This window comes from Physcomitrium patens, chromosome 24 (assembly GCF_059467195.1).
Source record: "Physcomitrium patens ecotype Gransden chromosome 24, ASM5946719v1, whole genome shotgun sequence".
In the NCBI taxonomy this organism is placed as follows: domain Eukaryota; kingdom Viridiplantae; phylum Streptophyta; class Bryopsida; order Funariales; family Funariaceae; genus Physcomitrium; species Physcomitrium patens.
This window is the reverse complement of record NC_143433.1, coordinates 2,842,027-2,856,934: the sequence shown is the minus strand read 5'-3', so window position 1 is coordinate 2,856,934 and position 14,908 is coordinate 2,842,027.

Below are 14,908 nucleotides of genomic sequence, written 5' to 3'. Positions count from 1 at the left end.
AGGCGGCGCCGAAATAAGCTGGAATATCTTGTTCATTGGCGCGGATATGATATTAGTGAACGCACATGGGAGCCATCCAGGAATCTAGCAAATGCATCAGCTAAAGTCAAAGTTTTTCATCAACGACATCCATCAAAACCAAGATGAAAATCTCTCTTATAAAAGAGACAAGATTGAGGCAAGATAACATTCAATTTCCTATCCTTGTTTGTAACTTCTTTACATTTGTGATGCTAATTAGATGGAGAGCCAACAACCAGCGGATTCAACTCAAGAACCTTCGTTTGTTGACCTGCCGGACGAGACATTACGATTGTCACAACCTTCAAGACGACGCAATCGAGATGAAGATCTTCAAGAACGACATGTTCTTCCTCGAACAGATGGTGAGATACAACGCGTTTGGTATCATGATTTGGGAAGGGACTCTCCATATTTGGTGATTTTGCTAGAGGTAGGAACAACTCCTGATGGTGTTCCGAATATTCTATTCGAAGGAAGTTATGAAGGCCTCAATAATGATCAAATAACTGGGTGGTCTTCCCGCCCTGGTATGGGATACTACCGTTGGTTGAGAGGCCCTATCAATCATCTTCGAAGAGAACAGAGATCAGAGTATGTGGCGAATACAATTCATCGCATCATAGATTTCCTGAACATATGATGACCGCTCATCGTGGAACTCGTCTCTAGAAGGGGGGGTAATGTCACGGCCATAATCATGTAAGCTAATAATTACATATAGAAATAGGTAGAAGTAAGTAAAAGTAGATAAAAGTAAGTTAATTATATAATATTTAATATAGAAGCTTTCTAGAAACTTCCTAGACGCTGCTTTGACTTCATAGGTGTCTTTAATTGACTTTTTGGATTAGAAACGTGGTCAACAAGTTGGCCATGTGCCACACATGTTGTTAGCTTGAAGATCAAGCTAACTATGTGGCCCACACGTAGAAAAACTTGCCTTGTAAGTCAAGGCATGTGTCCTACAAAGTCAACACATATTGGAGGTCCTATATAATGTCGCCACGTAGCCCCTAGTTAGATAGTATATATAGAGACAAGAGTGAAGGCTTCTTCACTCTTGTCAACTCCTTTCTTGCTTCTAGTCCAGGTTCAAGAGTCTTTAGTTTCTTGTCTTATGGCAATAGCCATTCCAGTTTCCTTTTAATATACCTACTTGTTTATATTTTGACTTATTATATCGAAATAGCCTTTTGGTGTATATTTTTCCTCATCGAGTCTTTGTCCTTGACAAAAGAGTAGTAAGTGATCCAAATTATTAGTAGTTGTATTTTGAGCTATATCTTGTGCAATTTGATAATATTTTGGCTAAAAATCATGAAAAATGTATATTTTTATGTTATTAAACTTTATACATTAGGTTTATAGTATTTGGATTTTTGATTTGTGAGATATGAAGAAAATAGTACTCATGTGCTTATGAATTAGGATTTGAAGCACCTGCTAGGATTTCTAAGATGCCAAACAATCAATAGTAAATTTACAATTGAATTTTTTGTGGTAATACTTAAAGATAAATTGTATATTATCTGTAAATTTGAAAAAAATTAAATAGTTGGATCAAGAGATATAAATTTCTAAAGTTTGAGAAGAAGTTTTGAAGAGGTTTTATTACAATTTGAGCATTTTATATAAAATAAAGGGATTTTTTGGAAGTGAAGACTTTACATATATGTTGAAGATGGATATATGGAGCTATGGTTAAATTTTGATATAAAGATGAATTTTTGAGAGGAGATTATGGATTTTCTTTGGAATTATTGAAATTCTAACTTACCAATAAATGATTAGTTATGATTTGGTATAACCAAGAATGTTAGGAAATTTCCTAGATATTTTTAAAAACCTTATGTACAAACCTTTTTAAATATAAAAGATTTTACTTATGATATCTTTTTGATATTGTAATATTTATTTGTCTTCTATTTTAAAGATTAAATAACTCATTAGAGCTAGGCCAATAAGTTAAAACTAAACTCTCTATAGCTAAGTATCCATTGTATTTCCAAATAGAAAACCATACAATATAACAATATTATCATGTTGTGATTTAGCTACCATGTGAAAATAATGGATTTTTGTATTTAATACATAATATACTAGAAAATATAATAAAAGCCATATTAGTGGATTTTATTGGTTATAGGATATGGATAGATTACTAGCTCAAAAAGAGGTTGTTGAAAAGACTTCTATTAGAATTTATATAACTTTATTTTCTTTTAATAGTGACTTTGAAGTTAATCTTATTAGTAGTAAGTTTTAAATATTTAGAGTCACCTTTGTTAGATATTGGTGATCCTTAAAGTATTATTTTGTTTCTTTTATATAGTGTTTAGGACATATATTGTGTAAATCTTGTAAAGAAAAGAATTGAAGAGGGATTTTGGTAGCAAAAAGAGACTTTAAGATATTCATATAGATGAATGGAGATGGATGATGAAAATCTCCATTCCTATTGGTCAAAAATCATGACCAATGGACTTCAAGGAGGCTGTTTGAGGCCATATTAGGAATTAGGGTTATACTTTCAAAGATACAAGCTTTTGGACGCTAGAATGAGCAGGTTCAGATTTTTGGCTATGATTTTGTTATAAATTTTGAGCTAATTCGAGTTTTTATGAAATAGATATATGTGCTTAAAGTTGAGGTGTTGATTTTGTACCTACTATCACTCTTTTGGATATAACGTATGTGTACAAAAAGAAACAGATGATTAGATTGAAAAAAATAATTTTTTAGCTATAATTTTGGCATATTTTTTGATGGATTCTAAGTTGGAATAGAGAAGATGTTAGAGGTTGAAATCAACGCTTATAAATCAAAGGGTAGTAAGTGATCCAATTTACTAGTGGTTATATTTTGAGTTATATCTTGAGTAATTTTATGAGATTTTAGCTCAAAATTTCTAAAAATATATATAATTATGTTAATAAACTTTATATTCAAATTTTATGGCATTTGGATTTTGGATTTGTGAGATATGAAGAAAATAGTACTTGGGTGCTTGTGAATTAGGGTTTGAAGCACCTGCTAGGATTTTTAAGATGCCAAATAATTGGCAACAAATTTACAATTGATTTTTCTTGTAGTAATGTTTAAGGATAAATTTTTTTTTATTTGTAAATTTGACAAAAATTGAACCGTTGGATCAAGAAATATAAATTTTTAAAGTTTAGAAAGAAGAAAACCATTGTGGAAAAAATATTTTTTAAAGGAGTTATTGTTACTAGTTATTGATTAGTGGTACTACTATTGGTTACTATTATCAGCTATTGGTTATTATTATTGATTATTGATTATTGTTATTAGCTATTGATTATTATTACTAATTATTAGTTATTGTTATTATTATTGGTTATTATTATTGGCTATTAATTATTATTATTGATTATTGATTACTATTATTACTATTGATTACTATTATTGCTATTAGTTATTATTACCAAAGCCAATTATTATTACTATCACTACTTATTATTACTATTGTTGGTTATTGATACTACTATAATTATTGTATTCATAAGATTTTCATAATTTCTTATTTTTATAAATAAAATTTAAGTTGGATGATTTTAACTTTAGTATCCAACTAAAAGATTGTTTGGTAAACTCAAGAAATTGAAGGTGTAGTTAAGAATATAAAAACTTTTTTTGGATTATATAGACAAAATTTATGTATAAAAACTTATGATATATAAAAGCTTTGTTTGATTAATTTATCTAAATTTCTTTTCTTAATTTTTTATTTTGATCTTCTATTGAAGATAAATTTGTTCTTAAATAAGAAGCCATTAAATCAAAAATAAGCTCTCTACAGCTAGATATCCAATGTATTTCCGAATAGAAAAACATGCAATACAAAAATAAGCTTCTATTTCAATCACTATATATATAGATCACAAGAACCTTGAATATTTTAAGTCAATACATGTTTTGAATTGCCGCCAAGCTTGTCCGAGTATGTCTTTGTAAAGATTCAAGTTTAATATCACTTATTGGCTAAAAAAACAATAAGATTTCTCTAATTTCCTTTTTGAGTGTTCTTATCTTACACCTAAAGAAAGAGAAGTAGCTTTCAATCATCAATGGATAATTTTATTGAAGCCAAAATAATTTCAACTTTGAGTAGTAAAATCAACATTGATTGTTGATTCAAATTTTTTCAAAAAAATTCAAACAAGTGTAACCTTTGATCTTCTTATTTATGATATCAAGAATACTTCTTCTAAGTCTCGTGAAACCTCTAAGTTCAAGTTCAAAAACAATCTACTTTTTTTTGAAAGACACCTATATGTTGTAGAAAGAAAAGTACGTTTACATGTTCTTCAAGGACATCACAACTTTTTAGCAACAAGATATTTAGGATATAATCAGAATTTGGATTTAATATCTAAAGATTTTTAGTTGCCACAAATGTGGAAGGCTATAAAAGAATTTGTTCAATCATGCAACATTTGTTCAAGATCAAAAACTCTTCATCATTAACCTTAAAATCTTCTTCACCCATTACCTATTCCAAAACTACTATGGTCTTTTATTTCTATGGATTTTATTATAGATCTTTTAGTCTCTGCTTCATATAATTCTATATTTAAGATAGTAGATTTTTTTATCAAAATTATATATTTTGTACTATGGACAAAATCTATCACAAGTGAAGAAATTTCCAAGCTTTTTTTAGATAATATCTATCGATATCATAGATTGCTAAAAGATATTATATTGGATAGGAGGATTCAATTTATATTAAGATTTTGGAGAATTCTTTTTAAGATTTTAAAGGTGGATATAATTCTTTTTACATTTTTTCATCTTCAAAGTGATAGATAAATAGAGCATGTAAACTAAGTTATAGAGCAATACTAAAAATGTACCATCAATTATCAATACAATGATTAAAGAATCAACTTGCTATTGGTAGATTTTGCTTATAATAATACAATACATTCTTCTATGCAAAAAATATCACTATTTGCCAATTATGATTACCATCCACAATTTGATACTTTTGACTTTTCAAAAGTTGATAATCTTACAGTAAAAAATTTGGCAAATTGTTTGTCAAAGCTACATGCAATAATGAAGGTGCAATTAAAAAAAAACTCAAGAACAACAAAAGATCAACTAAAATGCCTATCAAAAGGAACAACTACAATTCAATGTACGTAACATCGTATAGTTATTTTGTTGTAATATCAAGATTACTTGTTCTTAGATAAGTTGGACTATTGCAAGTTTACACCTTTTTTTATTTGTGGAAAAATCAATCCAATTTCTTATTCATTGCATCTACCAAAATCAATGAAGATCCATCTTGTCTTCTATATTGTCAAGGTAGAAAGAGTTTGCTTCAAGAAAGCACTAAGCTCTTAGTTGTCACTAATTGCTCAATCAAGTCTTGAGATAAGAAAGACCAAGTTTATATATATATATATATATATATATATATATATATATATATATATATATTACTTTTAGGAGTAATTATACCAAACATATAAGTCTTTAGTTCCCAAAAATATCCAAAATATGATTAAAAATTCTAAATCCTTATATATCCTTATAGGATATTATTCTTGAACTTTAACAACTCATATCTTCCAATCGGACCATTCAAACACACTCAAATTTTACATGAAGTACTTATATGCTTTTAAAAACTATCACAACAAATTTCAACTACAAATTCATTGCAGATCTTAAGATATTGCCATAATCCTAACAGTAGCTTCAAAACCTAGTTTTTATACACATGTATGCAATTTTCTTCTTATCTCACAAAATAATCATTCAAATGCTACAAAATTTATATGTATAGCTTTTTAACACAATAATCTATCTTTTCTAAAATATTTTAGCTAAAAAATCGTCTATAAACTTAAGATATGGCTTCAATTATTATTATGAACAGAATCACTTACTTAATGCATTTAACTTGGATGCAATGACTTCAAATCTCTATAAATTCTTTATCCAAATTCCAAATTCATCAAAATCTATATAAAAAATATGGCTAAAAAAGTGCTCTCTCCAATCCTAGTCACTGATCCTTTGTTGCTCTTTGCAAGCATATGTTATGCCCCAAAGAAGGATAATATGTACAAAATTGACACCTTAACTTTGAGTGCTGATAACTCCTTCATAAAAACTCCAAATTATACAAAATTTGCATCCAATCCATATCTAAAAACCTAAATTTGCTGATCTTAGCCTCCAAAGGTCGAATGACTTCAAAAGAAAAATCCTAATTCCTAATAAGGCCTCGGGCAAACTCCTTGAAGCCCATTAGGCATGACATTTGACCAATAGGATTGAAGATCCACCCCTTGCCTTCATCCAATCATACTTTGCTTTCATCCTTCCCAATAAGCGTCCTACTAGTTAAGATTTTCATCTTTAGGCTCTAATCTCCTCTCAAGGCTTCATAATAAATATTTAAATCCTATAAGTTTTTAAATACTACAATCAAAATAGATAAAATTCAAAGTAAAGTTTCTTATATCTATTTTCTTTAAGTTAATCTATTAACCATTCTAATATACACCAAGATTTATGAATATATTATATATTCTAATTAATTTTTACATATTATAAGCGATTATAATATGACAACATGTAGTATATAGTTAGCTTGTTGACCAAGTTTTTAACCTATTAATCAACTACAAATACAAATAAAGTCAAAATAGCCTCTATGAAGCTTTTAGAAAGCTTCTTTAGAAGATATTATGAAATTAATCTACTTTAATCTATTGCTATCTATTTATATTATTTAAGTAATAATTATAGTAAATATATGTTTTTGACATTATTACCTCTTTTTAGAGACGAATTCTACAAGGAGTGGTAATCACATACTGAAGAAGTTTAAGATGCAATGAATTATATTTGTTACGTATTTTAATCTTTATTTTCCTTGAAGGTAGTTGATAGTTCTTCTTAACTATCAGTAATTATTAAGGACATGAACTAAAAGAAGATGCATAAACCTAGAAAGTTTGTGTCAAAAGAAAAATAAAAAAATAAAAATAGAGTAGTATGTATTTTTTAAAAAAAAATCAAAGTGGCTATTGCTAAAATATAAGGAAACTAGAAACTCTTAAATTTAGACTAAAAGTAAAAAAGGAGTTGATAAGAAAGAAGAAGGCTTTATTCTTGCCTTTAGATATACTATCTATTTAGGATCAATATGGCGATGTTTTATAAGACCTCCAAAAACATGTTGGCTTTGTATGGCATGTATCTTGACTTACAAGGCAAGTTTTTTATATGGATATAATATAATAAACTTATTCCACAAGCTACCAATACATGTGGTATATGGATAGCTTGTTGATCAAGTTTCTAATCTACTAATCAATTACAAACATATGTAAAGTCAAAACAATATCTAGGAAGCCTCTAGGAAGCTTTTTTAGAAGATATTATGAAATTAATTTACTTTTATGTAATTCTACTTATCTAAGTAATAATTATAGTAGATATATATTTATGACATTATTCCTTCTTCTAGAGATAAGTTCTAGAAGGAGCAGTAATCATATTTTGAGGAAGTCTAAGATGTGACAAATTTTTTATTTACTATGTACTGTGATCTTTGTTCCTTTTGAAGGTAGTTGATAGGTCCTCTCAACCATCGATAATGTCCCATTCTAGGACAAAAAAATCACCCATTGATTTGATCATTGTTGAAATCTTTAAAACTTCTTTCAAATAAAATATTTGCAAAACCATGAAGAATTGTGCCTACTTCCAATAAAATCATCAAACTTCGAGAGTCTTTTCTTAGGTCATAATATCAAATGCATTGTATCTCACTATTTATTCAAGAAAGAATATGTTGTTTTTGAAGGTCTTCATTTCTATTACGCCATCTTAAAGGCTATAATAATTACAATGTCTCATCTAATAAGTCAGCAAATGATGGCTTTTGGATTGAATTTACCAATTATTGATTCTTCATCTCCTTGATGCCATAATTATAAAAAAATTATAAATAAAGATAGAAGATAGAATATAATTGTTCTTCAATTTTGTTTCATTTATAGCAAAGATTTGATATCCTTCATCTTAGTTTTGATAGATGTCGTTGATGAAAAGCCTTCATTATCTTTGCTATATTTCCAAGATTCTTTGCTGGCTCTTAGGTACATTCACTAATATCATATCTATGCCAATGGATAAGATATTCCAATTTATTTTGGCATTGCTTTAAGTTTTGAACTTCTTCTATTTCAAACTCTTCATTATTGTTGACTTTTGCAAAAAGAAGTGGAGCTTGTTTTCTTCTTAATATGTTCACGGTCTTGCATGGTTTGAGAAGAGATATGTTGAGGGATTATTTTGTGAGATATGAAGAAAATTGCATGTAGGTGTATAAAAACTAGGTTTTGAAGCTATTGTTAGGATTTTGACAATAACCTAAGAACTACAAATGAATTTGCAATTAAAATTTTTTGTGGTAGTCTTTAAAAGTATATCAATATTTCATGTAAAATTTAAGTATGTTTGAATGGTCTAATTGAAAGATATGAGTTTTTGAAGTTTAGGAATAATACTCCATAAGAATATATAAAGATTTAGAGTTTTTTATTATATTTTGGATATTTTTGGAAAATAAAGACTTATATATTTAATATAATTACTCCTAAAAGTGATATATATATATATATATATATATATATATATCTCGAGACTTGATTGAGCAATTAATGACAACCACGAACCCAATGCTTTCTTGAGGCAAACTCTCTCTACCCTGACATATTGATGCTTCAACTGAAAGAGTCTTAAGACACTAATTATCTCAACAAGTTAAGATAGGGGATCAAAATCATGGATTTGTATTGCCAAGTAGGATGGATGCCTATGATTTATTCAAGGCATTTGCTCAATTTATGGAAGAAAGACAACAAGTACATAAAAAGGATAGAAATACCACCAAAGCTTTATAAATAGTCATCGATAAAATTAAAAGGTTTGATGGGAGGAACATCACTAAGTTCCTCAAGATTTATACATGTGAAATGGAGGTGTATCAAGTTTCAAAAATGAAGATGATTACCACCTTTGATTTGGCAATGGTAACAAAAACCAGAGAGAGAGAGTGCAAGAATTGCATATCGAGACTATATCATGGAAGAAATTTGAAGAATTTTTAAAAGATAAGTTTTTTGAAAAAGATTCAAAAATAATGAAAAAATAAACTTTTTTAGAGTGGATTGAGAAAAGGCCAAATAATCAAATGGCTCGAAATAAATTAATCAGGGAATTTGAGACTAAGTTTGGACAATTATCATAGTATGAGCTATAAATTATGTATCAAAATTTTATTTAGTTAATTTTTGGTGTTTTGATGAGATATAATATTATTCACCTACTAATTATAAGAATATAGAGATTATTAAGAAAAATGAAGTTAATTATAGTTGGAGTATAATAAAAGATGATAGAGAGTTACTTTACTCTTGAAGCCACAAGTGATGGTGAAGGAAGAAGATAGAGAGTTATTCTACTCTTCAACCATTACTTCTATGACAACAAATCAAATTATTTCTTAGAGTATCTCTTTTAAAGGTTAATATTTTTAAGTTTGTAAAATTTTTTACGTAAGTTTTGGCTAATTAAGTTATAAGGAATTAAAAATCTAAGCATTGATTAATATACATGGTAATTTTTCATCACCTTATGACAAATGGATGCCAACTATTGGTCCTTTTATAAAAAATATTGGTTGGAGATCATGGGATGTATATGTTGACTTCTTAATGACAAGTTGTACTACTTGCATGGATTAGCTTGTAGGAAGTCTCTTAAATTAGTTTTTACTTGTAAGTTATTGGCAATGATAATTGTTGATAAATAGCTTGAGGGCTTGGATATATAAGAGCCTTTCAAAGCCTTGTTCTTCCTTTCTCATCTTTGATTTGAGTCCTTGGTAAAGGTGGCCCATTGAGGCACCAAAGAGTTGTAGTATTCTTGTTTGTTATAATCTTATGTTATAAATTGTTTGTTTCATATCCTTACTGGTTCTCTTAGAGCTCATTGTTAGTAGGATTATTTTCTTATTTAGACATGTCCATTATATAGAAGAGACAGAGTTAGTAAGGTTAGGTGAAAGAATCATCAAATTTGGAGTTGAAATAAAAAAAAAGTTATGAGGATTTGAAGTTGGGAGGTTTTTGTTGACGTTGCTATTGCTCTGTCCTAAAGGTTGTTGCTACTGCTGTATCCTTCCATTGTTTTCATCTAACTGTACGATTTCCATCCAAAAGTATTATCTTCATCCAATTATATTATTTTCGTCCAACTAAACTTGTCTTCATTCAACTATATTATTTTCATCCAATAATACCTATTTTCATCCAATTACTTATTCTATCCATTTTTCTTATCATTCGGCTACTTTCATTTGCTAGTTTTATCTAATTTTTTTCTTTTTCTTATTTTTTTATTTATTACTTCTTTTATATTAAATCAATTGGTAATCATTGCTTAAAAGATATTATCTAGGTAGTTACAAATCAATTGATTAAATGATCAATCATTAAAATAATCACACAATTAATCCCAATTACCTTCCAAATTTATTGTGTAATAATTTTTCCTCTTAAAATAAAGTAGGAAGGATTTTTAGCTCATACATTGCAAGAGAGGTAGCTCTTTGAAACAAGAAAAATTCGATTATTCTTACAAGTAGTTGATGAATACTTGATTTCTTTAATAAAAAAATTTTACTTTATAAATACTTATAAATCCTAATAAATAATTAAATAATAAAAAAAATCTCATATCTTAATATTTTTATAACTAAATGACTTAAATTTATATTTTTTAGCTATATGCAAATTAAAATTTATTTGTAAGATTGACAAGATATTCATTTAAACTTCAAAACTCTTTTGTTACTAAATTTTAAAAGATATGAATTAATCTAAAGAATTTATTTTCAAATTCTAGCATAAATTTATTACAATTGAGATTTTATAGTATCTATCTAATATTATATTTTAATAGACATATTTTATTATAGTTTTATATTTTAAAATTAATTTATCTCTTATTATAATATTTTATTTAATGATCCATATTTTTTTACTATCTTTATCACTATAAGTTCTTCTCTTCTTAAATTTTATATGTATATTAGTCTATTTATATTTATAACCTCTATTTATATTTTATTAAATTTAAAAGCTATTTTTTTACTTTATATACTAATTATTATTTAAATTTTTTTAATTAATTCTCTTTTTAGTTAATTCTCTTTTTAGTTAATTCTCTTTTGTATAATTCTCACTTCCATTGAGAATAGTATCCATAATCTTTTCTTCTATAGAAAACTCAAACAAATTCAAAAGCTTAAATTAGAAGAGTGTAATCTGCAACCTCTAATATCAAATGAAAATTTCCACAAAAAGGGGCATTCTAGTCCTTTCAAGATGTTAGAAAATATGATTGTTTGTTTAAAGATAGGTAGTTTGCAACTTTCAAAGAACAACAATAGAAGTAAAATAATCCACTCACTTCAAAAAAAAATACAAAAATAGTAAGTTAGTACTCTTATTAAACTGCCAAAGACATGAATCTCAAAAAAAGAAAATCCTCAATATACTCTTATGTCATTGAAAACAACTAGAAAGTCACTCAAAGATAATACAATATTGAACTAAAATAGCTATTGTCAAAAATTAAAACACTAGAAAGTCTTAAAATAAGTCTTATTTATTAAAAATAAGTTCATATTTTTCATTCATAGATTGATATTTCTACAAATTACCAGGATTATGTTTATACATATGAAATAAACACAATATCTTTGAATTAATAAGTGTACATTATATCATATTATGTATTAAAATTATGTGTAGACAAATCAATTTTTAAAAAAATTGCATGTTAAAATTTTTTAGTATTGAATAAGATACAAACTCCAAAACTTAGTTAATTTATTAAAAAATCTAGTTAATGAAGATATATATATATATATATAGTTATAGAATTTTTTTTCTTAATCAAATACATACTATAATTTAAGTTTTTATATTTTTAAAAATTAATTATCAAAAAATTTAAACAATCACATATATTCACAATTTTATCAAATAATTATGTACCTATTTAAATTAAAAATTGAATACATTAAATATATATATATATATATATATATATATGTATATATATATTATTTATTTAAAAGCATGTATTAATTGTTCAGAGACAAAACTTACTTATTCATCCCATAAAAAGTTACATTATAGATAAAATATTTATAAAAACTTTTTATTTTATAAATAAAATTTAAAATATATTTTTGATGATTAAAACTACAAATGGAAATCAGTCACAAACTTTAATCTCAAAATTATAACAAATTTTATATTCAATATAAAATTCTTATGAAAAAAAATTTAAAAATTTTTTAATCTAAATAAATACAAAAATATATATATAATAGGATTTGAATGTTTTTAACCATCAATATTTGGATTTTATTCTTCAAATTTCAAAAAATTCTAGTAATAATTTTCTAAAATAATCATATTTAAAATTCTTCAATTGAATAATAATTTAATAAATTTAGAGTAAAAAATAATTTTAATTATTATATTTTATTATAAATATATTAGAATAAAAAAATAATATTTCTAAATGTGTATATATAAAAACATGTTTCTTAAAATCAAATTAGAATTTATATTTATAAAACCAGTAATAAAGCTAATATTAATACATCTATAGAAATATATATATATATATATATATATATGGATACATATGATTTTATATATAATTTTTACATACTTACTTTTTATAGATACATTTCTAACTTTTTATTAATGAAATTTTAAGAATTTTTATTAATATAGAAAAATTAATTAAAATCTTAATTTTTCAAGGTTCTACTTAAGAAACTTGATATTAATTTATTTTACACTAGAAATTGATTTTGGAATAAATTATTACTTTTTTATAATTTATTCTTGAAATAAATTATTTTAAAGAAATAATTTATTAATAATTTATTAATTATATTATTTTTAATTTTAGATATACTATTAAATATATTATCCAATAAATATTAGTTTTTAGATAAAATTATTATAATAGATTATTTTATATATGTGTCTTAAAATATACTTATATATAATATATTTGTTAGTAATTAAATATTTTTTATTAATTTTTTATTTAATTATTTATTTATATATACACATATGGAGCTAAAAAAATTAATTTGACTTTATTGAAACTTTAAAAGAGTACAATTACTTTTAAAAAAAATATCAAAATTTACTATAAAAAAATATGTCATCAATGTCTTTTTTAAATTTAGCACAAGCATCATAATTAACAATAATAGACTTTACTTATTATAAAAGAAAAGTTTTTCTTATACTATTTTTGACATGATCCTTTATAAGAGAACTTAATGGTGTACATATAGTAGATGGTACAAATTTTTGATTTGTTGGTGGGATAAATTTTCAAATATTTTCTTTAACTACTTGAAAGCTCTTTATTAATCAAAAAATACTAATCTATAGCCTAGCATTTTTTATGTATTTTTTAGATAAAATTAAAGTGACAAGATTTGAAATGTATTTTGTTTGATCTCTAAATACTTATAAGTAATACATAAGTGAGAAGTTTTGATGATAATACTTACAATTATTATTAATGATATTTGATTTTATAATATTAGCTTTCAACTTATATTTATTCTTATAATAAATATTGATTATTTTTCTCATTTTGTTTACATGTATATAATCTATTTAATATAATAAGAATCTAATTTTCTTTCTTTTATTTTTTTATTAATATTGATTGAATAAATATTATGAATATAATATGAAAGCATAGATAGAAAAAAGTAATATTTTGCAAGTAAATTATATTCTATAAAATAAAAATAAAAATAGTAAGTTTTGTATCTAAAATAAATATAATTATAAAATAATATTATTTCTTAAATATTAAAGAGACTATAAAATTACTTTAAAATTATAATTATAATATATATATATATATATATATATATATATATATATATATATATAGATATATATATATATATATCAATTAAAGAAAATGGCATTGTTTTAAAAATAAAAAATAAAAAATAAAATAAAATAAAATCTTTTTGCATTTAATAGAGCCAAAAAAAACTTGTTGTAAATTTTCTTACTACAATTGAAAGTCATTAGTATACAATATAATAACTAATTGAGTTGAAGAGCATAGTGCATTAAATCTTAGTATTATTCAATTAGAATAAATTATTCATGTTAATTTTTAAAAAAACATCCAACTAATGCATGTTCATTGTTTAATGTATACACAAAGTAAAAAATTAGTAATAGATCTTCATATTAATCAATCAGCTTCATAGTTTAAAAATAAAAGATAAGAGCTTTGTAAAAGACTATATCACTAAAATAAAAAAATCTAAAATGAACTTATAGCTTTAGGAGAAATAAGATGAGACATAAGAATTATTAATGTAATATTTAATAATCTATTGAAAAACTACGATATAGTTGTAAAAGAGTAATATCTATATCAAGGATATGAATCTCATAAAAAGAATATCCTCAATACACTCTCATGTCATTAAAAGAAACTAAAAAGTTACTTAAAGATGATATAATATTCAACTAGAATGGCTATTGCCAAAAATAAAAGACTAGAAAATCTTGAAACAAGACTAAGGACTAGAAAGGCATTGACAAGAATAAAGAAGGCTTTATTCTTACCTCCATATATATTCTTAACTATGAGCTATATGGCAATGTCCTGTAAGACCTCCAAAACGTGTTGACTTTGCAAGACTTCTATCTTAACTTACAAGGCAAGTTTTTTATATGTATGCCACATA